The 26,173-nt window shown below is 42.4% G+C and overlaps 1 long non-coding RNA gene across 2 annotated transcripts in view; it reads right to left on the bottom strand.

Moving 5' to 3' along the window:
- Positions 1-25,679, bottom strand: part of LOC110127534 (uncharacterized) — a 50,261-nt gene extending 24,582 nt beyond the window's left edge. Inside the window, exon 1 of one of the 2 annotated variants that reach the window (XR_011489973.1) lies at positions 25,464-25,679. This is a non-coding gene — a long non-coding RNA (uncharacterized lncRNA). The remainder of the gene's footprint in view (positions 1-25,463) is intronic. The other variant, XR_011489972.1, reaches the window with a different exon arrangement.
- Between the last annotated feature and the right edge of the window lie 494 nt (positions 25,680-26,173).

Here is a 26,173-nt window from a genome sequence, read left to right as displayed (position 1 = left end):
AGAGTTAAAAGGCTGACTTGAAACTCAACATTAAGAAAACTAAGATCATGGCATCAGGTCCCATCATTTCATGGCAAATAGATGGGGAAAAAGTGGAAGCAGTGACAGATTTAATTTTCTTGGGCTCCAAGATCACTGCAGATGGTGACTGGAACCACGAAATTAAAAGACGCTTGCTCCTTGGAAGGAAAGCTATGATCAACTAAGACAGTGTATTAAAAAGCAGAGGCATCACTTTGTCGACGAAAGTTCATATAGTCAAAGCAATGGTTTTTCCAGTAGTCATGTACAGATGAGAGAGTTGAACCATAAAGAAGGCTGAGCACTGAAGAACTGATACTTTTGAAATGTGGTGCTGGAGAACTCTCTTGAGAGTCCCTTGGACTGTAAGGAGATCAAACCAGTCAATCCTAAAGGAAATCAACCCTGAATATTCACTGGAAGGACTGATGCTGAAGCTGACACTCCAATACTTTGGCCACCTGATGAGAAGAGCCAACTCACTGGAAAAGACCTTGATGCTGGGAAAGATTGAGGGCAGGAGGAGAAGGAGAATGGCAGAGGATGAGATGGTTGGAGAGCATCACTGACTCAATGGACATGAATTTGAGCAAACTCTGAAAGACAGGGAAGACTTGCCTGCTGCAGTCCATGGAGTCACAAAGAGTAGGACACCACTTTGCGACTGAACAACAACAAATGACTCAATCAGAGGCTGTGCTTCAGGAGTATTAGAGGGGAGCTGTATGTAGGAAGGATTCAGGTAAGAAAGGAGTCCTGTCATAATACTGCATTCAGACCAGTGATGACAAAGATCAGAATCAGCTTAGTATCTTTGGGAATGGAGAGGGTGGACCAACATTGGAAGAGAGACTTATGGGAACTGGTGAGGAAATGGGGAAGTAGGAGTCAAAATGCTCCCAATTTCTTTGTTCCCATGAATGAGAGGGTGACAGAAATTGGGAAGGCAGGTGAAGGAATAATTGCAGTGCCAGCTGTTGGTATCTGAATATTGGATTGCCTTTTCCAGTTGTATTCATGTCACTGGTGGTGTTCTGTGATGGAGCCAAACTCATCACTTGTGACTTCGATGAGGGTTATAGAGCAACAGGTGAGGGACCAATGGAAAAATGAGGCGTAAGTCTCCAAGAACACTTTGATTTCTGGTAATAATTTTTGTTGCAACCATAATCATAACAGCACTCCATTTATTTTACATTCCTGTTTGAAAGTGTCCCATTAGGCCAGTTTCATGGAGGACACACTAACTCACTCCTGGTAGTACTGTGAGCACAACAGTTTAGAAAACAACAGGGTAATGTGCGCAAATCCCACTGCTGGGAATTCATCCTAAGGAAATGCACGTTTTTAAAGTAAAAGCTGAGAGCCCAGAGAAGTTCATTAAAGTGTTGTCTACACTAACCAAAAATAGAGAAAACATAAAACTCCTATGGAAGGAAATGGTTTGGTAATTGATGCTATAATGATTCAATGAAATATCATGAGCCTATTAAGATGCAAACTGCAATTATACTGATGGGGGAAATGTGTAAACAAGTTAGATATGATAAGTAGGAGTAGAGAGAGCAGAGTACAAAACACTTTGTATGCTGTAATGTAACTGAATTTGTGTGTGGGTGTGGATAAAGCCTGGAAAGTAATTGGAAGAAATAAAAGTAGATATTTCTGTAAATAGCATGAGCTCAGGGGTCAGAATGCCAGGCTCATATCTCATGATTTGCTAGCCTGTGATACCATGGATGATGTCTTTACTTTCTCTTAGGTTCAGTTCCTTACCTACAAACTGTGGGTAACAAATGGGCATAATAAAAATACCCATCTCAAGGAACTGAAAGCATCCAAATGAGATGATTCACATAAAAGCACTGTGTGCCCCAATAAATGTGCCTGTTATATGGGTGATTTCTATTTTAAATATATTATAAGTAGATTACATCAATATCTTAAAAAATGCACAAGTGATATATCATCGTTCTCTGTAATGGAGTTAAATAGACCCACGTGGAATTAAAAAAAACATTGAGAAGAAAATGTTAGGGGCTGGGTTCTCCATGTTGTCTTTGTAATTTTGTTTCTGTTTTGTCTTTGCATTGTAATCCTACTTGACGTGGGGCCAAGTCTGAGAGTGAAATAAAAATAATACCAAAAAAAAATAGCAAAGAAATTCTTACTCAGTGCCTTAGCTGGGACTCTTAGCTGCTTTCCTGTCCCCACTGTTTGAAGTACAGATTTAAATAGCTTAATCTCATCCACTTTCCTTCCCAAATGGTAGATGTTTAGAGATCAGCCAGACAGCTGCAAAGTGGACAGGGCGGGGGCTTCCTTGGCGGTTCAGTGGTGAAAAATCCACGTGCCAAGGTGGGAGACACAGGTTCGATCCCACATGCCGAGGAGCAACTAAGCCCATGTACCACAACTATTGAGCCTGTGCTCTAGAGCCCTGGAACCACAACTACTGAGCGTGTGTGCCGCAACTACTGAAGCCTGCACACCTAGAGCCCGTGCTCCACAGCAAGAGGAGGGATCACCAGGAGAAGCCCACGCTGCAACTGGAGGGTGGCCCCGGCGTGCTGCAATTAGAGAAAGCCTGCTTAGCAACGAAGACAAATAAAATTATTAAAAAGCGGACGGGGGAAGGTGCAGGAGGAAGGCACAGGCAGGAAGGGGCTGCTTGTGAACTCGGTTACTGCCATGTGAGGTGTGCATCACTGGGCAGGAAGAAGAGACGGGCAGTCACTTCTGAGAACCAACAGGTTGTCACCAACGACACACGTGCAGTTGTGGCTTCACTGGGGCGTCAGTAATTGGTACTATCTCTCTTCTCTTCCGCTTAGTCTGTAAGAAGTATGTTCAGAGGTGCCTACAAAGAGTCAGAACAAACATTCCTTGCCATGTGATCACCCTCTTCTGTGCCCAGCTTTAAAGAAAAGGAGAGTATAGCCGATTCCTCTTTGATGCCAGTGTTTCTCTTACTAGCACAAAAGATTTTAAACTCCTATAGTGTAGACCCTGCCTCATCTTCAGCTGTACATCACTGACTGCTTTGAGCACAACCTAGGGATTAATACTCTGCTCTAAAAATGACCCAAGGGCTCCATCTGCATCATGAATAAAAGGCTGCTATTTCTCAGCATCAGGTTTCAGTGAGAACCGGCTGGACAAACCCCCAGGACATCAGATCTGTGCAGGCACAAGTCGCAGGAGCCCAGGCACCTGCTGCTCCCTGAACACTTCTGACAGCAGCAAGCCTGGAGATCCACACCTGGCAATTACACTACTCAGACTCATTGTTCAAAAATATCACCCATGTTCACAGAGATGTTCGCCATGCATCATTTTAATAGCAAAGGGTTGGAAATCACACAAGTGTCCATAAGTAGGGGATTGAGTAAAGGAGTTATGGACAACAATAAGCAAAAATTATCTCTACACTGCTATGGAAGGATATTCTAGATTCATAAGTTAGTTAAAAAACAATAGGTTGGGATTTTCCCTGGTGGCTCCGTGGTAAAGAATCTGCCTACCAATGTAAGAGACACAGGTTTGATCCCTGATCCGGGAAGATTCCACAAGGAGCAACTACTGAGCCTGTTCTCTAGAGCCCAGAGGCTGCAACTACTGAAGCCCACTCGTCCTAGAGCCTGTGCTCTGCAACAAGAGAAGCCATCACAATGAGAAGCCTGTGCACTGCAGCTAGAAAAAGCCTTCACAGACAGCAACAAAGATCCAGCACAGCCAAATTCTGATAAAATATGGCAGGTTAGACACTTATGCTAGTGCTACTCTGTCCTGAACTAAAAGAACAGCAAGAGTATGAAAATGCAGAAGACTACAACATGAAAGACAGTAGGAAAGGAAATAGAGTAAGGTTTTGAAAAGTGGAAAGTTGCTAGGTTAGGTCTAGGTTCAAATACAGTGTGTGTTAGTCGCACAGTCATGTCTGACTCTTTGCAACCCCATGGACTGTAGCCCGCCAGTCTCCTCTGTCCACAGAAATCTCCAGGCAAGAATACTGGAGTGGGTTGCCATTTCTTCCTCCAGGGGATCTTCCCGGCCCAGGGTTCGAACCTGGGTCTCCTGCCCTGCAGGCAGATTCTTTTACCATCTGAGCCACCAGGGAAAGCTGCTGGCTGATTTCATATACTAGGTCAAGCTAAATTTTAAATTCATAGTAGGAGAAGCCAGAAGTTAGGACATTCATACCACGGAGCTCCAGAATGGGGCAGAAATGGGCAGCATATGGTACTTCTAGGGTGGGTGTCCAGGGTGATCTACAAAATGGAGAATTTGTTGAAATTCCATATAAAAAGCAGGTAGACCCCAGGTTCTCATTTCCACTCAGACCTACAAGTGACTTCCCCTTTTCCAAACAGCAAAAGGCCTAAGGTTTACCTTCTGAAGAGGTTGAACCAGAGCCATTCTCTAATTAGGAGTACCGGGCAAAGCAGAGGCAGGAGAATCATCCTGAGAACCAGGATTCACCATAACAGTGAGATTCCCTGAACCCCTTCTTTCACTTATCCCCAGACTGCTGAAGGCCATGTTATCCTCAGGGTGGGATATTGAAAGAGTCCTCTCTCAGAAATGGAGCTACTCAAGGGCCAAGATCCACTGATACTTACTGGCGGTGGTTCCCAGTGAAACAGCCCAGAAAGAGTATCCTACAGAGTCAGCAAGTCCACCCCTTTCCCATAGAGCCTCCCAATCGGTTTTTCTGTGCTTCACTCTTTTTTGGGGGGCAGGGGGGCATCTGCACCACGCAATTTGTGGGATCTTAGTTCTCTGACCAGGGATCGAACCCAGGCCTTCAGCAGTGAAAGCATGGAGTTCTAGACACTAGACCGCAGGGAATTCCCTGTGCTTCACTTTCAAGTGTGAGCACCCTCGGCAGGGCTCACCAAAGATTTTAGGAAAGCTTCTAACATCAAAGGCAGAAACCAAAACAAACGTGGGAGAATAATACAGAAGTCTGGTTCACTGTTCAGCAAAGATGTATCCTTTCTCCCTTCCACTGACGACCAAGGAACAACCCAGTTCTAATGTGCTGGGTTGGGTCGTGTGATTTGCTTGGATGAATGAGATACTTGTGGATGTGACATGAAGAAAAGAGTGAAATGAGATTTTATGCAGAGGAAGTGGGAGTAGGGGATCTTGAGCTTTGCTGTCCACAGGAGGACATATTCCTGGTGAGCTGGTTGGTCCCAGAAGACTGAGAAACCTACAGAGCAGAGATACAGCAGTCATCCCACAGGCCTGCCATAGGAAGATTCATGAGTGAGAAATAAATGATTATGACTAATAACCAATGAGCTTGGGGATGACCCATTATGTGACAAGGCTTCCCAGGTGGAGCCAGTGGTAAAGAACCTGCCTGCCAATGCAGAAAACATAAGAGATATGGGTTCGATCCCTGGGTCAGGAAGATCCCCTGGAGGAGGGCATGGAAACCCACTCTAGCATTCTTGCCTGGAGAATCCCAGGCAAGACAGAGGAATCTGGTGGCTGCAGTCCATGGGTTTGCAAAGAGTCAGATACGACTGAAGCAACTGAGCACACATACACATATCTGCATAACAGGCATTGCAGAAAGAAAAACTGAAAGAAAGAAATGACCAAAGGAAAGTCAAGAAAATTCTCCAAAAATGCAGGCCATGAGTTCCTATACTGAGAGGGCCAACAGTGGCTGGTATAATTAGTGAAAGAAGACCCACACCAAGGTACAACAGAGTAAATTTTCAAAACACTGGGGTCAAAGAGAACATTGTAAAAGTTCCCTAATGGAAAAAAACAGGTCACATACAAAGGATAAGAAATCAGATTGGCACTGGAATTCTCCAATCCAGTAACACTGGGATAGAAGACACTAGGGCAATGCTTTAATATTAAAAAGGAAAATTCTTTCCAATTATAATTCCATATTAAGGAAAACTGTCAGGCGTATCATAGAGGTGGAGGCTGGAAAAAGGTGTCCAAGTTCCAGTTGTACAAGATCTCCAAAATTTTTTATCACATGCACCTCTCTTGGAAAGCTACTGGAAGATGTTCTCCAACAAAATCAGGAAATAAACCGAGATAGAGACAGACATGGAATCTTGTAAGCAGGGGATACAACATAGAGAGGAGAAGGATGTTTCCAGAATTGTAGTGAAGGAAGATTTCAGATTCCATTATGTTGGCCTTGCAGCAGATCTAGAGAACAACCAGGATGGAGGGACGGGAAGGCACATCATTAAGAGGCCGAGGCAACTGATGCATTATGTGACAGAAGGGGATAGAATGAGAGGACATTTATGCTGCTGGTAAGAGTTTGGGGATGAACTAGTACAGGTAGATAGAAAACTATGCAAACAAAGAACCAATATTTTTTTTTCCCATTTATTTTTAATAGTTGGAGGCTAATTACTTCACATCATTACAGTAGTTTTTGTCATACATTGAAATGAATCAGCCATGGATTTACATGTATCCCCCATCCCGGTCCCCCCTTCCACCTCCCTCCCCACCCGATCCCTCTGGGTCTTCCCAGTGCACCAGGCCCGAGCACTTGTCTCATGCACCCAACCTGGGCTGGTGATCTGTTTCACCCTAGATAATATACATGTTTCAAATGAAAGCATAGTGCCCTGCAAAGCAGTGTGAGCAATAATTCCATAGCCGTTACAGCATGAACATCATACTGTCATCTAATCAAGATTATAACTATATTTTGTTTAGCTATAGAACAAAGAGAAAGGAAGGGGAGGGCAGGGGAAGTGTTTAAGATGACCAGATGCTCACTTTCACTGTGGAAAAACCAATAGAAAATATCTAAAACTAAATATCAAAAAGCAAGAATGCAAGTAAGTTATCTAGAAACATGGAAACAAATAGCTAAAAGATGTACACTGAGTGGCTTTGGGAAATGGGACCTGGGGAGTTGAGGGAAGTAAGATAGGAAACTGCTGGTTTCTATTACAAGCCGTGTAGAACAATTTGACTCTTTAAGCTACAAATAAGTGATTAAAATGTTAAAATTTTAGGTCAAAAGTCAAAAAATTAATTAAAATATAATTAAATAAAAAATATTGAATTAACAAGGCAACCTGTCTTTATTTGTTTATTTATATACCAATTGTGTATGGCTATACATAGGTAATATATAAGTATATGTAATACAAGCTCTTTTAAAACAGGTAAGCATGAATATTTATGTATACATGTATGCGTGCATGCTCAGTTGTGTCCAACTCTTCGTGACCCCATGGACTGTAGCCCACCAGGCTCCTCTGTCCATGGGATTCCCCAGGCAAGAATACTGGAGTGGGTTGCCATTTCCTCCTCCGGGGAATCTTTCCAACCCAGAGATTGAACTCACATTTTCTGCATTGGCAGGTGGGTTCTTTACCACTGAGCTACCTAGTAAGCCCAAATAGATTGACAGACAATTAGAAAAAGCATAAGAATAAATCAGGCTAACTATACCTCCATACTATCACTAGTTGACAGCTCAGTGGGGTTTTTTTTTTTGCTTTTTTTTTGTTTTTACTTTCTACAGCATTGATTTCTTTGTTGCTTGAAATTTTATACCACAATTACTTTTGTATACAGGAAAAATTAAATTCAGAAAAAACTGAGGTGAGAAAATGTGTCTCCTCATTTACACTTCATCCGTCTTAGACAGTGGATGGCCCATGCAATCTTGGGTGTCTGCCCTGCCTCCTCACACTCACATCTAAGATTTAACACATGGAATTTTTTTTTATCCCATTTTGACTAGAGCCTAATTCTGGTTTGATCTCAGGAATAACATGAGTTTCAACTTCTCACCTCCACTTCATTTAATAAATACTTTGGAAGAGAACTCTGCATTTTGGTGAAGCATTCCAGTTCAAAGTTGTACTTCTAATGAGGCATTCTGTGGTATGTATCATTGAAATTAAAAGTCTTAGTCACTCAGCTGTGTCCCAACTCTTTGCGACCCCATGGACTGTAGCCTGCAAGGCTACTCTGTCCATGGAATTCTCCAGGCAAAAATACTGGAGTGGGTAGCCATTCCCTTCTCCAGGGGATCTTCCTGACCCAGGGATCGAACCTGAATCTCCCACATTGCAAGTCAATTCTTTATGGCTTTATAATATGTAGAATTTCTAGTTACAGAGCTTCTACAAATAATGGTTCCCAATATGAGATATCTTACTTCCGAAAGAGTTACATTATTTTGTACCCATCACAATACTACCGGTTTAGGCAAGAATCATCAGCGGATGCTTAAAATCACTGACAGTACAATTTGGGAGGAACAGGATACTCATGCACACTCAGAAAATTGCATCACAGGTTATTAAGTACAAAGAGAAAGGGAAATTTTTGATATGGGCCTGGCTGGCAGACAATGACTTAACCAAATGATTCAACCTCACATCACCATAATGACACCAAGACCTTCATCTCAGCCTCACATCACCAATAATGAGACCAAGAGCATCATCTGCCTTCTGCTGCCATGCACTAGAACACAGCATCCCTTAGAATGTGTTCCTGCTAAAAATGTTTAATCTGAATGTAAAATGAGGAGACAGACACATCCAAACTGAGGACCATCGTACAAAACAACTAGACCAAGAGTTTTGGGAAATGGAACATTTCCTGCCATACCAGTAAACAAGGATGTCACGGTCCTCAGTGACTGCAGCCCACCAGCATGAGCCACTGAGCCCCAGGGGCACTCAGGAAGGAGAAGCCCTTCTGTCTAACGGCTGTCACTCTACAGCCACTCCCTACAGTGAGCCCTAGGGAAAGGAAGCTCAGGATGTGAAACAGGTGCTGGCCCTGGAAGGATGAGGTGCACACAAAAGGAACGACTTCAGTGAGCCCAGACTCTTACATCTTCCTGTGCAGAGAAAAGCACTAAATTCCTTAACTTGGGATATCTGGAGTGGATAACATTCCCTTTTCCAGGGAATCTTCCCAATCCAGTTATCGGACCTAGGTCTCCCATATCACATGAAGATTCTTCACCATCTGAGTCACAAGGGAAGTCCCTGGTTTTGTTTAATTAACAGTAACAATAATCTTTTGACATTCAGACTACCTGCCCTTTGTTGTAAAACTTCTATATAACCTGGCTTCTCTCCCCCTACCACCAGCAGTTCTCTCAGGGTTACCTGAGATGCTACTTCCTGGGTTTAAGTCCTACAAATTTCTGCTGAATAAAACATAACTCTCAGCATAACTCCATGGCTATTTTTTGTTGACAGCTTCAAAACATCAATGTCATGAAAGGCAGAAGGAAGCTGAGGAAATTTCCAGATTAAAAATGACCAGAGACATGACCACAAAATACATGATTCTAGACTGGATTTTGGACTTAAAAAAAAGCTGAAAGTACATTATTAGGACAATAGGAAAATTCTGAATACAGACTGTATATTGGATCACAGCCTTCTATCAGTGAAAATTTCTTAAAGACAGATCATTTTAATATGGCTACAGAGGAGAATGTCCTTAGGTTTTTAGCAAAATGCTTAAATATTGCCAGAAAAAAAAAAGTGCTACATGACTATCCTCACTTATTTGTTTAAAACAATACAGGATAATACAAGCAAAAAGTATAAACTCATTCAATGTTACTTCAGCAACAATACATTGCCAATTACTGTTGTAGGCACTGGGGATACAAATGGAGCACAAACATGCCAGATGTCTGCTTTCATCAACTTGTATTGATAGAAAGCTGTGATCCAATATACAGGAGGAGAAAAAAGCAACCACAATAAGTAGTGTGAAATGGAGTATTTTCCTGCCATATCAGTAAACAAGGATGTCACAGTCATCAGTGATTTCAGACCTCCAAATGTGAATTTCTGAGCCCAGAGGGCACCCAAAAGGGAGGACAATGCCTGCAATCCAGCAGCTGTCAGCTGCCACCACTCTCTATGGTAAGCAAGGAACTAAAGATGTAAGAAAATCAGAAAACAAGATACTGGCCCCAGATAGGTGAATTCATATGAAAGAAATTATTTCAGTAAGCCAGATGCTTGCATCTTTCCATACATAGAAGGATACACATTCCTTAACTTGAGATATCTGGTTTTCCTTAATTAACAATACCCTTTGATTTTCAGACTACCTGTCCCCTTTGGTTGCAGACTTCTATGTAACCCAACTTCTTCCCCCACCTCCTCGGAGCAGTTTCTCAGGGCTACTTGAGATGCTGCTTCCTGGGCTTGAAGTCCTAAGAATTTCCCCACAACTCTCTACTTTCAGATTGTGACTATATTTTTAAGTCGACAGTGGTAATGTGGTAGGCTACCTAGATACCCGCTTCAGGACCGAGACATTCATCCCACCCAGATTCTGGTTCACACCGCCACTTTCTGGTTCAATCCTTTGGGAACTGCTCCTGCCTGCATGGAATTGCCTGGTCCAAGGTCTATCTCCCCAACTGGAGGCAGCTCACATCCAGGGATGCATCTAAATGGAGCTACAGCAGCTCAAGCCCACATCCCAGCTTAGGAGATCTTGGAAGAGCCATCCCAGCTTGGAGATGCCTGGAATTGCTTCTCTCATTCCCTTATAGGTTTTGTTTCTGAGATCACACCTGCATTAACTTCCTGCACTCAAACTGCTCTCTCGGAGTCTATTTCCTGGAGAACCTGATCCAAGATGCTAACCAAACTACTCTATAGAATGTAAGCCTGAGAATATAAGTATGGAATGAGGTAGGGTCAGGTAAGGACCAGGTGGAGTCAGTCTTGATATCTCAGGTGGAGCCCTGGCCCAATCTGATAGCAAGAAACCATATTCCCCAAAACAAAACAAAAAAAATAATTTTGCTCCAGTTATAACCTATCTAATCTTATGTCCCTTCCTGGTCTCTGCATCATTTTCAAATTAGAAATATTTGGCTAAAGTCATTGGATTGTCTTTTCACTTGATTTTTAAGAATTTTTGCTTGGTTGCAAAGAGAAAGCCAGAGGCAGAGTCTCAGATTCAAGCTTAAGGAACACACAAAAAAAGCAAGTCTTCCTTGACCACCCTCCCCCAACCTCTCCTCCTCCTCTTACTATTTTTAAATGAGAGGACATAGCAGGCTAGCCTTGGCAAGTGGTTCTTGATAATGGGTCGGCCAAAGTACCACCCACCTACCCTCATTCTGTTTATGGCTTTCGATTAAAAAAAAAGCCAATTAGGCATTATGAGTGCTGAATTCTGACAGGTCCCACTCTCTCCATCTCCATAATGACCAAGCCTGGGGCGCTGGAGAGGCACAGTAGAGTCACTTGTTTGGGAAGACATCCCTCTACTCATATAAGGTTATTACACCTTGTGACAGTTACAGGCAGAAGAAAATGACGGTGCTAGTAAGTGTGTGGTAGATTTGGCGCTCTGCGTCAGCACTGCCGGGTGTGTTGCCTCTTGATACCACGTTCACTTTGGTGGAAAGAAAGCCCTAGATGGGCTGTCCCACGTGGGCTCAGTCCCCTTTGCAGTGCTCTCCTCCGCACTGATACTGAGCTAAGTTTTCTTGTTGTTGTTCAGTAACTCCATTGCGTGCAACCTTTGCGACCCCATGGACTGACACACACCAGACTTCCCTGTCCTTCACTATTTCCCAGAGTTTGCTCAAACTCATGTCCCTCGAGTCGGTGATGCCATCCAACCATCTCATTCTCTGTTGTCCCTTTTCCTCCGGCCCTCAATCTTTCCCAGCCTCAGGGTCTTTTCCAGTGAGTCAGCTCTTTGCATCAGGTGGCCAAAGTACTGGAGCTTCCGCATCAATCCTTCCAATGAATATTCAGGGTTGATTTCCTTCAGGATTGACTGGCTGGATCTCCTCGCTGCCCAAGGGTTTGGATGCTGGCAGCTACTTTTTTGATACATACCTGCAGAAAAGGGCAGCAGCATTTCAATTCAGTGTATTTGGAAGAATGAAGGCATCCCGATGGGCAAATTAGTACCCACCACCTTCAGGTTGGTAATGGTTTTCTTCTAAGATGAGCATGGTAACTTGGGAACAAGAGGTGTGCCAGGAACCCCAGCCAGGTTCTCTGGGTGACAGATTCAAGTTTCCCGGGAAAGCCATTCAGGGGCTCCTAGCGCTCACCCCCTTTTCCGCAGCACGAGCAACGTGTCCCTGGAAGTTCTTGATCACGAGGACACGCTGAGGCTTAGAGGAGACCGCTCTGGAAATGACTCTCCTGTAGAAACTATAGTGTGCGCCACTTGGGTGTTTAGGCAGCAGAGCTCCAGAATTAGACCCTCCGGAAGGGATGTGGCTTTTTGCCGTATTCTCAAGGAGCCATCCAGGGTGGTTCTGTATCCTCCATCAGAGTGGCTTAAAACTGACCCTGGTTGTTCTTCATTTTGTTACGATAGGAGAATAATGCAGTGAGATGGTCTGAAAATTTTCTAATTATGACCACAAATCTCCTTAATTGGTGTTTTTTTAAAATATTTATCTATTTATTTGGCTGCATCAGGTCTTTGCTGCGACACAGGGGATCTTCAATCTTCTCTGGAGCATGTGAGATCTTCTTGTTGCAGCAGGCAGTCTTTTTAGTTGCAGCACCGGGGATCTAGCTCCCCCACCAGGGGTTAAACCCGGGGCCCCCTGCATGGGGAGCACAAGGTCTTAACCACTGGACCACTAGGGAATCTCCTAGTGTAGTTCAGTGAGAAACTCCGAATAGTGAGAACTCAGAGCACTGCAGGCGTGATCGCAGGGATGTAGACACTGGGACATTTTCTCACTCTCTTCAGTTCACAAGAAATTCTCATCTGTTTGAGGCATATTAAAGTTTTGTCCAGTTTGAAGGCAGAGGCAGTGTTAAATGATTTTTTTTAATTGTGGTAAAAACACATAACATAAAATTTACCATTTTATCTATTTTTAAGTGTACATTAGTAAGTACGTTCACACTGTTAGGCAACCAATCTCCAGAACTTTTTCATCTTGCAAAACAGAAGCTCTGTACCCATTAAATAACAATTTCCCATTGCTCCCTCCCCTAGACTCTGGAAACCACCATTCTATTTTTTTGTCTATGAATTTGACTACTCTAGGTACCTCATATAATTGGAATCATACAGTATTTGTGTCTTTTTGTGTCCGGCTCATTTTACTTGGGGGCTTCCCAGGTGGCTCAGCAGTAGAAAATCCACCTGCCAATGCAGAAGACATGGGTTTGATCCCTGGGTCAGGAAGACCCCCTGAAGCAGGAAATGGCAACCTCCTTCTTCTGTATCTGGGGTTGCAAGAGAGTCAGACATGACTCGGTGACTAAACAACAACAACAACTACACTTCATGTAGCACAACATCCTCAAGGTTCATCCAGGCTGTAGCAGGACATACCATGATTTTTAAGTCTCTTCCCAAATGACTGAGTAGTGGAGAAGGTAGTACCGGTCACCTCAACAGAACCCAGGGTCTGAGATGGATCATAAGAGTCTGCTTTACTCTAAGGGACAGAACCTCTCACCATAAACACTCATGTGCTTGGCACTTGGCTAACACCTGAATTATTAGAGGATGAATAGTCTTTGAATGGTTTCTTAGATTTACCTGGACAGGTGGCAAGGAAAATACAGACCCACAGGTATCAATTTGATGGAAATCCAAAGGAAAAGCAGTTCCACTGATATTTTAATTAATCTCAATCTCCTCCTATGATAGAGGCTTTAGTCAAATCCAGAAAACTTCCAATGAGCACCGAGTTCAGGGCAGTGCCTGAAATAAGTTTAAATCTTCAAATCATAACAGATTTTTAAGATAATTTTATTTTTACTTATTCACTTCCGGTGGCACCGGGTCTTCGTTGCACTGCGGGCTTTTCTCCAGTTGTGGCGGGCGGTACGGGGTCAGGGGGCGGGTGTAGGGGAGCAGGGATGGCTATTCTCTAGCAGCAGTGCAGAGGCTTCTCATTACGATGGCTTCTCCCGTTGCACAGCCCGGGCTCTGGGGTTCACAGGCTTCTGCAGTTGCAGTGCTCAGGCTCTAGAGCACAGGTTCAGTAATTGTGGTGCATGGGCTTAAGTCACTCTGCGGCATGTGGGATCTTCCCGGACAAGGGATGGAAACCGCGTGTCTGCATTGGCAGGCAGATTCTTTACCACTGAGCCCCCAGGGAAGCCCCACAGTGGATTTCAGTTCCTTTGTACATTTGCTTGAGATGTTTGATTTATTTTTAATTAAGTTGGCTGTGCCAGGTCTTAGTTCCGGCATGCGGTATCTTCAGCCTTCATTGTGGCATATGGGATCTTCAGCTATGGGGATCTATAGCATGTAGGATCTAGTTCCCTGACCAGAGATTGAACCTGGGCCCCCTGCACTGGGATTGGGAGTGCAGAGTCTTGGCCACTGGACCACCAGGGAAGTCATTGGTGATACAGTTCAAAAAATTCCTCTGCAACGAATGACCCTGTGCAGGAAAAGCCTCACATCCCAGCAACAGCCAATCTTTTTAGGTTAAGGGCAAGGATGAGCTGAGCTGTGACTGCACTATTTTATAATTCTCCCCTCACTCCCTCACACTTCAAACACTGCACCACTACCCTCTTCCTACCTCCAGATCTAGCACATTTCCTCCTCCAAGCTTTACAGTGTGGAGTGGAAGAACCTCAGCTTTAGAATCAACCCAAGCTGGGTCAGTATGCTGGTCCTGGCATTTATATTAGCTTGTAATTTTGAGCAAGTTATTTCACTTCTGCAGGTCTCATTTTTCTTACCTGTAAACTGGGACTAACAGAACTCACAGGCTTGCTGCCATAAAGTGAGATGTTGTTGTTCAGTCCCTTGGTCGTCTCCAATTCTTTGCAACCCCATGGACTGCAGCACACCAGGCTTCCCTGTCCTTCACCATCTCCCAGAGTTTGCTCAAACTCATGTCCGTTGAGTCGATGATGCCATCCAACCATCTCATCCTCTGTTGCCCCTTTCTCCCCCTACCCTCAATCTTTCCCAGCATCAGGGTCTTTTCCAATGAGTCGGCTCTTCTCATCGGTGGCCAAAGTATTGGAGCTTCAGCTTTAGCATCAGTCCTTCCAATGAATATTCAGGGTTGATTTCTTTAGGATTGACTGGTTTGATCTACTTGCTGTCCAAAGGACTCCCAAGAGTCTTCTCCAGCACCACAGTTTGAAAGCATCAATTCTTTGGTGCTCTGCCTTCTTTAGAGTCCAACTTTCCTATCCTTACGTGACTACTGGAAAAATGAGATGGTGCGTGTGGAAAATCTGGCTCTTAAAAAGTTACTGAAGCTATATAGCACAGGGAACTCTACTTGATACTTGTAATATCCTGTATGGGAAAAGTATCTAAAAAAAGAGTGGGTATTTGTCTATGTATAACTGATTCACTTTGCTCTACACCTGAAACGAACACAATATTGTAAATCACTATACTCCAATAAAAATTTTTTTAAAAAGAAAATGGAAAAAAAAAGGCCATTCAATATATGACTGTCCATATCTCCTACATTCCTGAAAAAGCAAACTAGGATAAAGAGTGGGCTATCCTCTGCACACAGGAGGGACACACAGACATGCCCCGGCTCAGAGCAGTGCCACTCTGTGAGACTGAAATTTGCTGGACACCAATTAACCAACCTTTAGTTATCTTTTAAACATTTACTTGCTTTAATTTTTAAAATTTAAAAATTTTTTATTTTTATCAAAGTATAGTTGATGTACAATGTTGTGCCAATCTCTGTCATACAGCAAAGTGCCCCAATTTTACACATATATACACTATTTTTTAAAACTACTCCTTTCCATTATGGTTTATCCCAGGAGACTGGATGTAGTTCCCCGTGCTATACCGTAGGATATTTATCCATTCTAAATGTAATAGTTTGTATCTACCAATCCCAAATTTCAGGTCCATCCCTCTCCCAGCCCGTGCCCCACTTGGCAACCATTAATCTGATTTCTATGTCTGTGAGTCTGTTTCTGTTGTGTGTTTATTTTTTTGCCATACCACATGGCTTGCGGGATCTTAGTTTCCTGACCAGGGAGGAAACCCAAGCCCCCTGCAGTGGAAGTGTGCAGTCTGAACTACTGGACCACCAGGGAAATCCCTGTCTCTGTTTTGTCCATTATTTACCTGCTTTTCTAAAAGATAAATTAGAATAGAAAGCCCAACACTATGCCAGTATATAAATATACATATACATGGATACTGGGGTCAAATATAGATGTATTGATGAAAATGAATCAAATAGGGAGAGAAAAGAGTTTTATTTGAGCCAAACTGAAGACTATAGCCCAGCACGCAACCTCTCATATAACTTTGAGGAACTGCTCCAGAGAAGCATGGTTTTGGACACAGTTTCACATCTTGTTAGAACAAAGAACATCAAACAATTCAGGAATATATCCCTTCAAGGTTTCAAAAAAAATAAAAATGTTCAGCATGTACACAGAGAGGCAGTATGGCTTTGGCACCTGGGAAGGGGGTCTTATCATCAAAGGAGCACCAGCATGGGTGTCCGCAAAGGGAAGCCTTTAATCTTTATTTTTAACATGGACATTTTTTACTTCTGATCAATGTACCCTTTTCTTTAATAATTAAAGCATATGTACAATGTGTGTTTGATAAGCCATAAACAAACTGATTTAGTTAGCACAAAATTCAAGTTAACTTATATATAAACCAGAATGACTTTCTCATACCTCAATCTGTGAACATTTTTTTCATCAGATGGACATCTGAGGTTGCTGTAGTGCTGAAGTTTAATTAAAAATTAAGATGAGACTTCTCTGAAATGATCAGTGGTCCTTGGGTTCTCAGACTTAGTGTGAAAAATATGATTCTATTCACAGACATTGGATCAGCTTGCCTGCCTCCATCACCACTCCCTGACCTATTCCATTCTATGCCACACATCACTGCCTATTCATCTTCCTCCATGCTTCACCCTCTTCTTCTCCTGCTAAAAATCCTCAGTTCCAATGGGATACCCACCCGAGTTCCTCACCACAGCTAATGTTATATCATGGCGCATTACCAGATTCTTGATTTAGCACACACAATCCTTCCTGCCAAAAACCCTCCTCCTCTTCTCCATTTATCTGTCATCAAAGCCTTCCTTGCTTGGTCCCTGAATGGTGTTTCCATCAGGCGGCACCCTGAAACTCCTTTGCTACTGAAATCAAATGGGGATGATTGTCCTTATCTTTGTGTTTACATCTGGTCTCCCCAACTAAATAATAAATTTCTAAAGTGCAGAAATTTTTTCTGTTCTAGACATGCATTTGCATCCTCAGTGACTTGCATACTGTGTGTATAGCGGCATTTTGTGACAATATAAAGTGGATTTGTGTGCAGCTTTTTAAGAATCTCATCAATTACATATAAAGGTTCACATGCACTGACATTTAATTCACACAAAGGAAGGGGAGAAAGGCAAGGATAGAATGTAATTGTGACCAGTATTTAGAGCTAAGAATCTGATCAGTGTATCCAGGGTTTGTTGAAAATCTGCTGTTACCATGTGCTTGTCAGGATTCTTCTGTGATAGTGTAACAGTGCAGCAAAGTTTCAGCAACACTGCAAGGAATATGGCCTACTTGGTTTTGCCCATAGTGAGTTACAGAACCTTGTCTGAAAGAATTCACCTTCACAGAGATATATAACTATATATATACATATATATATATAGAACTCTATATATCTATATATTTATATTTATTATATTTATATAAATATATTTATTTATATATATTTAAATATATGTTTAAATATATAAATATATTTATTATATTTATTATATTTATATAAATATATATATATTTGTTGTTGTTTAGTTGCTAAGTTGTGTCCAACTCTTTTGCACCCCCATGGACTGTAGCCTGCTGGGCGCCCCTGTCCATGGGATTTCCCAGGCAAGAATACTGTATACTGCAGTGGGTTGCCATTTCCTTCTCCAGGGGATCTTTCTGATCCAGGGATCAACACACGTCTCCTGCATTACAGGCAGATTCTTTACTGCTGAGTCACCAGAGAAGCCCCATGTATATATATTGTTTCCCTGGTAGCTCAGATGGTAAAGAATCTGCCTGTAATGCAGGAGAGGCGGGTTCGATCTCTGGGTCAGGAAGATCCCCTGGAGAAGGAAATGGCAACCCATTCCAGTATTCTTGCCTGGAAAATTCCATGGGCTGAGAAGACTGGCAGGCTACAGTCCATGGTGTCATAAAGAGTCAGACTCAACTGAGCGACTAACACATACACACACACACATATATATATGGACTGGATGAATTCCAGTTGAGCTATTTCAAATCCTAAAAGATGATGCTGTTAAAGTGCTGCACTCAACATGCCAGCAAATTTGGAAAACTCAGCAGTGGCCACAGGACTGGAAAAGGTCAGTTTTCATTCCAATTCCAAAGAAAGGCAAAGCCAAAGAATGTTCAAACCACCGCAGAACTGCACTCATCACACATGCTAGCAAAGTAATGTTCAAAATTCTCCAAGCCAGGCTTCAAAGGTACGTGAACCATGAACTTCCAGATGTTCAAGCTGGATTTAGAAAAGGCAGAGGAACCAGATCAAATTGCCAACATCTGCTGGATCATCAAACAGGCAAGACAGTTCCAGAAAAACATCTACTTACGCTTTATTGGCTACGCCAAAGCTTTTGACTGTGTGGATCACAACAAACTGTGAAAATTCTTCAGGAGGTGGGAATACCAGACCACCTTACCTGCCTCCTGAGAAATCTGTAAGCAGGTCAAGAAGCAACAGTTAGAACCGGACATGAAACAACAGACTGGTTCCAAATTAGGAAAAGAGTAGGTCAAGGCTGTATATTGTCACCCTGCTTATTTAACTTATATGCAGAGTACATCATGAGAAATGCTGGGCTGGATGAAGCACAAGCTGGAATCAAGATTGCTGGGAGAAATATCAATAACCTCAAATACGCAGATGACACTACCCTTATGGCAGAAAGTGAAGAAGAACTGAAGAGCCTCTTGATGAAAGTGAAAGAGGAGAGTGAAAAAGTTGGCTTAAAACTCAACATTCAAAAAACTAAGATCATGGCATCCCGTCCTATCACTTCATAGCAAATAGATGGGGAAATAATAGAAACAGTGACAGACTTTATTTTCTTGGGCTCCAAACCACTGCAGATGGTGACTGCAGCTGTGAAATTAAAAAATGCTTGCTCCTTGGAAGAAGAGCTATGACCAACCTAGACAGCATAATAAAAAGCAGAGACATTACATTGCGAACAATTCAGTCACTCAGTTGTGTCTGACTCTTTGTGACCCCATGGACTGCAGCATGCCAGACCTCCCTGGCCATCAACAACTCCCAGAGTTCACTCAAACTCATGTCCATTGAGTCAGTGATGCCATCCAACCATCTCATCCTCTGTGGTCCCCTTCTCTGCCTACCTTCAATCTTTCCCAGCATCAGGGTCTTTTCCAATGAGTCAGTTCTTCACATCAGGTGGCCAAAGTATTGGAGTTTCAGCTTCAGCATCAGTCCTTCCAATGAATATACAGGATTGATTTCCCTTAGGATGGACTGGCTGGATCTCCTTGTAGTCCAAGGGACTCTCAAGAGTCTTCTCCAACACCATAGTTCAAAAGCATCAATTCTTTGGTGCTCAGATTTCTTTATAGTCCAACTTTCACATCCATACATGACTACTGGCAAAATCATAGCTTTGACTAGATGGACCTTTGTTTGCAAAGTAATGTCTCCACTTTTTAATATGCTGTCTAGTTTGGTCATAACTTTTCTTCCAAGGAGCAAGTGTCTTTTAATTTCTTTTATATTCTTATTTTCATACTATGTTTTCAAAGTCCTGTGTATTTTTTCCATTCACAGCTGGTGGGTGCTAGAGCCAGCTCACACACTTTGTTGACAAAGGTCCATAAAGTCAAAGCTATGGTTTTTCCAGTAGTCATGTGAGAGTTGGACTATAAAGAAAGTTTAGTGCGGAAGAATTGATGCTTTTGAACTGTGGTCTTGGAGAAGACTCATGAGAGACCCTTGGACTGCAAGGAGATCCAACCAGTCCATCCTAATGGAAATCAGTTCTGAATATTCATTGGAAAGACTGATGCTGAAGCTGAAACTCCAATACTTTGGCCACCTGATGTGAAGAACTGACTCATTGGAAAAGACCCTGATGCTGGGAAAGATTTAAGGCAGGAGAAGAAAGGGTAAGACAGAGGGTAAGATGATTAGATGGCATCACTGACTTAATGGACATGAGTTTTAGCAAGCTCCAGGAGTTGGTGATGGACAGGGAAGCCTGGTATGCTGCAGTCCATGGGGTCGCAAAGAGTCGGACACGACTGAGCAGTTGAACTGAACTGATGGACCAGATGAAAAGAAAGAAAGGAGCTGACCCACACTTTGAGATGAGAATTCTATATGATTTTCTCTATAGCTAATTTAGTCATAAATAGATGCAACTGTAAATACTAGAATGTATAAAAGGTTCTGAAATAGAATTCCAGTTCCTCTATTCTGAGGAAATGGTGAGGCTCAGTGTGGTCCAGGGAGCCACTTTGGCTGGATTTGTTCTCTTTGCTGCCTTGCTTTTCCAAGTTCTCTCAGCATTATTCTGTGGTTTTGTGCCATTCTTTATTGGGGCTGCAACTTCTTTCTTTTGAAATGTAACTAGTATATTCTGAATCCTGGATGCGCAGGGGATCTGAACCTATGGTTGGTAATCAGGGTTGATCAAGCTAATTTGACTGACAGGTGAGCATCCCCATCATCCTTTGCCACTGTGCACATCTCTTTCCTGACACTACGACACTATTCAAGATGACTGTCCTTTAGAAAATGGCTGTTCAGTTATAGGTTCTTAATCTTAGCTCCTTAAATTCTATATATTCATTTTAAATATAATCTATGTCTGCAAAGCCTTTACTTCCAGCCACTGTGGTTGGCAAGATATCAGCTACCTACTTTTCTGGTTAGCCCAGAAAAGGATTTTTTCTGTAACCTGAGTCTTACTTCATATCTTAGATCTTAATAATCTTCAGGATAATTTTTATTATGTTGCCAAAACTTAGCCTCTGTTCACCGATACCAATAGAAACATGGAGACAGACTTTTGGGTGAAGTAAAAAGAGTAGCTTTTTTTTGCTTTGCCAGGCAAATGGGGCTAGAGCAGGCTAGTGCCCTCAAGACTGTGTGACCTACCCTGGAGGGGGTAGCGAGGAGTTTTAGCGTGTTCAAGGAGCAGGGCGTGATCAGCTCGTGGACAGTTCTCAGGTTGGTTGGCATCAAGGTGAGATTTCAAGCATTGTCAATCTTCTGGTTTCAGCCAGTCTAGGTCTATGTCCTTGTGGTTTGCAGTTTTCATCTGCAAGGGGTCTGCCTCCTATAAAAATAACTTAAGAATGTGTGTCAGGCCTTTCCCTATATTTTCCAGTGAACTGGGAGTTTGGTGATTCTGCTATGTGGCAGAATTATAGTCTAACTGTTACCAGCTCCCCAGCCCAATAGCTATTCTTTGTTTCAACATCTTCACATTTCCCAATCATTAACTCGAGTCAACTTTTTACTTCAAAAGACAACAACACAGCGGCTTGTACATGGTTTTGATTATCTTCCTTGCCATCATGATAGGCATGGGAGAAAAAGATATTTTTCTCTCTTTGACAAGTAGAGCTGTTTCACCCATAGCTTGCTGTTGTTGTTCAGTCACTAAGTCGTGTCCGACTCTGCAACCCCATGAACTGTAGCACGTTAGGCTCCTCTGTCCTCCACTATCTCCCAGAGTTTGCTCAAATTCATGTTTAATTGAGTTGGTGATGCTATCTAACCATCTCATTCTCTGCTTCCCCCATCTCCTTTTGCCTTCAATCTTTCCCAGCATCAGGGTCTTTTCCAATGAGTCAGCTCTTTGCATCAGGTGGCCAAAGAATTGGAGCGTCAGCTTCATGTGTAGCCTACCTTCTGAAAAATGCTTCCCCTTTTGGTGCATACTGATCCCCGTGGCTCCCCTCCCCCTCACTTTCTAGGTCAGATCTTCTTTAATCCCCACAAACTTAGCATTAAACCCAGTCTCCTGACAGTAGTAGATCAGAGCTATAACTGCCTCACGTGGGCTCCAATAGCACAATCTTATACACACAGAACTAACATGGGAAACTCAGAATCATACAAAATAAAGGCAACTAAATACTAAATTATAGGGAATAGGCTCTGCAGTAAGGGCAGGAAGACAAGAGAAAATTATAAGAGCTGGGGAAATTTTTCAAAGAGAGTGGACTTAGGAACTTATTCCAAAGATACACTGGCAAAGCTATGAAAAAATATAGGTGTCCTATAAAATACACGCTATTGGCATGGCAAAGACTAGACACAGAAAACATCGTAGGTTGAACAGCCTGCAGATCAGGTATGTATGGAATAGCAACTGTTAAAAAAAGAATGACAAGCATATGTTCAACTTTGGAATGATTGTCAGGGAAGATTGTTCACTGTAAACCGCAAGATTCAGCAGAGTGTATGTAAAATACAGATAAAGGCTTCTCTGGTGGCTCAGATGGTAAAGAATCCGCATGCAATGCAGAAGACTCAGGTTCAATCCCTGGGTTGGGAAGATCCAGGTAACATATACTAACTTTTATCTAAAAAAGGGTAGATAATACAAGTATATATGTATTTGCTTATATTTAAAATAAAAAGCAATGGAAGGACAAACAAGCAAGTAAAAAGTAATGCGTAACCTTAGGGTGATGGAGGAGACAGGAATAAAAACTAGATTTCTCTGAATGTACCTATATTAGTGATTGATTGCTACATAATAAATGATTCCCAAAATGCAGTGGATTAAAACAGCAATAAATTTTTATTATATCACATGAGTCTGGAAAGTCAGGAAGCCAGGAGAGACTTAGCTGGCTGGTTCTGGCTCTGGGTATCTCACGTGATTGTAGTCAAGATGTTGGCCCGTGTTTCAGTCACCCAAAGGCTTGCCTGGGTGAGAGGACCCCCCTGTACAGTGGTTCCTCACATGGTTGCTGGCAGGAGGCCTTTATTCCTCACCATATGGATCTCCTCTCTCCACAGGCTGCTTGAACATCCTCCTGGTATGACAACTGGCTTCCTCCAGCACAAGCTAGCCAAAAAGAGCAGAGGAAACCACCATACCTTTTGTGGCTTAGTCTTGGGAGTCACATACAGCTATTTGGGTCTCATTTCACTTGTGAGAAGCAAGATACTGAATCTAACCTACACTCAAAGGGAGGGAATTAGGATCCATCTTTGCAAGGTGTGTTAAAGAGTTTGTGTACACATGTAAAATCATCACAGTATCTAATCTTACACATTTGAGTTTGGAATCAATATATATATTATATATAATGTCTTTTATAATCATGAAAGTAAATTGAGCAATATTAAATAAGGAAACTACAATTCCTAAACATTGAGAGCAAATAAACCTAAACATATATCAAGTTGACGGTTTAAACACAGGGATAGTAATTACTTCAATTATTTTAAAACAGAGTAATTTGACTATACAGTCCTAGAAGAATATATCAAAAGGATAAAAAGAATTATAAAGAAATATTTAGCTGTTTTCAGTAATTGTAATATTATTATTCTTAAACTATCAAGCATATATCAGAATGTATATTATCCATATATATTTCACTAGTATATACACTATTAGTGTCATTCCAAAACTATTGTTTGTGTGTGTGTACCAGGATATATCAAACAAATAATTATGTTAATATATTTAGAATCCAAACCTTTGAGCAGGAGAGGAGAGATAAAAATACAAAACTGAATGAGTCCAGTGGAAAATTCTATAACCTTAAATTTGATTTGAATAATTAGTAAGATATTATCTTATATTTTCTTTTAAAAAACATATTTCTTTGCTCTGTTCACTGAAAATGTCTAGAAGTCATGAATAACCACAAAATAATGAATATCCCTACACCTAGACTGTGTTCTCCAAGTAGAATTTTCAACAAGGGAAATCATGCCTCCTTGGATGACTGATTTCGAGGCTGAGACAGGAAACAACAGTAAGAGCCTTGAAACACGGTTGAACTGGAAGGTAAAGCTGTCATAGACCAACAGGGATTGTGTCAGAAAAATCCAGGAGCCATTTCAATAATCTTCCACTAGCCAAATATGGGATAAGTGAACATAAATAGCAATAATAATTGTAGTAGTAATAACTACCACAGTGCCACATTGAATATATTAACATCCCTGAGGTCAAAATGATACTTTAAAAAGTAAATAAATAACTAAGTTATCCCCTTTGGAAGATGTCGAGGAACCAGAACTAATTACTGGGGAAACTGTTAAAGAAGAAAACTGAAGGGAAAGAAACAAGTATTTATTCCGCTTTTCCTGTTTAGATGGTAGCTCAGGAATTTCAGCTAAAATAGTTTGAGCCAAAGAAATGCTACAGCTAGAATATCACCACTCTGCAATCCCTGATGAAAAATGGATTCAATTTGGAGCTAGAGATTAAAGTTCACAGAGAGGGCAGTTCCGAAGAGATGATGGATGTAAATTGCAGGACAGCTGGACCAAGCAGGAGTCCAGGAAGGTGGATGGATATCGGGAAGTGTTCTTATCTCTGCCTTTGCTGACATGGTGTCCTGCAGAAGCAGGGCCTTTGTCATGGCGCCGACACACACATCCCCAACACACACACACACACACACACACACACACACACACACACGTGGTAGAGCCGCTGAAAGAGTGCTGGATGGGCTGGTGCAGCAATTGCAAGCGTTCCTGCCACCTGCCAGTGATGTGGGGAGCCCACAGTCAAGTCACGTGACTACAGTACAACCAGACGACTGCTTCACCTCTCGCTGGAAAAAACCATCTCACTGTGGCCCCTCCTAACCACAAACACACAGAAAAAGGAAATTCTCAAAAATCTAGTCCCTCCTGGCTGCGCCAACATGTTGCAAAACTACCAGAAACATCAGTGGTTGCTAAAACCAGGGGGTAAGAAACTGATAGGGAGCCATGTAATAATGGCACACCCTAAATCCACTGATGAAACGTAACATCATAAAAATAGAAACACCGCAGGTCTCATGCCTCCTGTTGTGATGCATCAGGAAGGACTCAACCTGATCACAAAATATTATTACCAAAAAGTCAAACTCGAATCTGATCTAGCCTCAGGATCCAGCTGTCACCAGCAAAGTCCATTCACAATTCCTGGGAAGTAAAAATAAAATCTGGGTAATTAAATAAATGCAAGCCCAGATGGTGCGGTGGTAGAGTCCGCCTGTCAACGCAGGAGATGCAAGAGATGTGGGTTTGATCCCTGGGTTGGGAAGATTCCCTGGGGGAAGAAACGGCAAAACACTCCAGTATTTTTGCCTGGAGAATTCCATGGACAGAGGAGCCTGGTGGGTCACAGTCTGTGGTGTTTAAAAAAATTGGACACAACTGAACACGCATTCCCGAATAAAATAAAGTCTAACCTTTTCTTTTCCTTTGTGTTTGGTCTAGTTCCACTTGCTCACAGGATGCTGTCAGAGGCCTCACACCTGGTACTTCAGACCAGAGTTCCCTGCGGGAAATGGCCGCATGAACACTGACACCTCAGCTGGACCAGCCCTGTGCAGAAGTTGCCCACAGACACTCAATTCAAGATGGCGGCTGTGAACCGGGTGCAGAGACGCTGCACCCGGCACTGTCACGTGACGCTTGAGCGGCCCAGCTGTGCCCACCCCTCCCAGAACTCCGCCCCCTCAACCCTCTAAAGCGGCTCCACCCACCACCTGTCTGGGGAGTGTGTGCTCTAGAGCATAAGGTCATACCTCTTCTTTCTCAAAGAATAAATCTTTCCTTTGCTTCTGAATTGAACTGAGTCTCACTTATTGACTCAAATGAGACCAGGCAGGAGGACTCTTGCTGGGACCCAACTCAGGATGGTCAGTAATACACTGACCTGTTTACAGGAAACACAGGGGAAGGAGGAAAATATTAAATATTAATGACAGCACAGGGATGCAGTGCACCAAAACCAAAATATGACAAATTCTGCAGAACTCTTATACTCAGCTTCTTCAACTAATAAATTGTAAGGAAGACAATAAGGTTATAGAGGAGTCATAGATAAAAGACTCAAGAGACATATCAACTAAAAACAATGAATGAAACCTGTTTGAATCTTGATTCAAACAAACCA

The sequence above is a fragment of the Odocoileus virginianus genome, chromosome 10 (genome assembly GCF_023699985.2).
Source record: "Odocoileus virginianus isolate 20LAN1187 ecotype Illinois chromosome 10, Ovbor_1.2, whole genome shotgun sequence".
Classification (NCBI taxonomy): Eukaryota; Metazoa; Chordata; class Mammalia; order Artiodactyla; family Cervidae; genus Odocoileus; species Odocoileus virginianus.
Note: the sequence above shows the minus strand (reverse complement) of the source record. Positions and strands in the feature narration are given on the sequence as shown.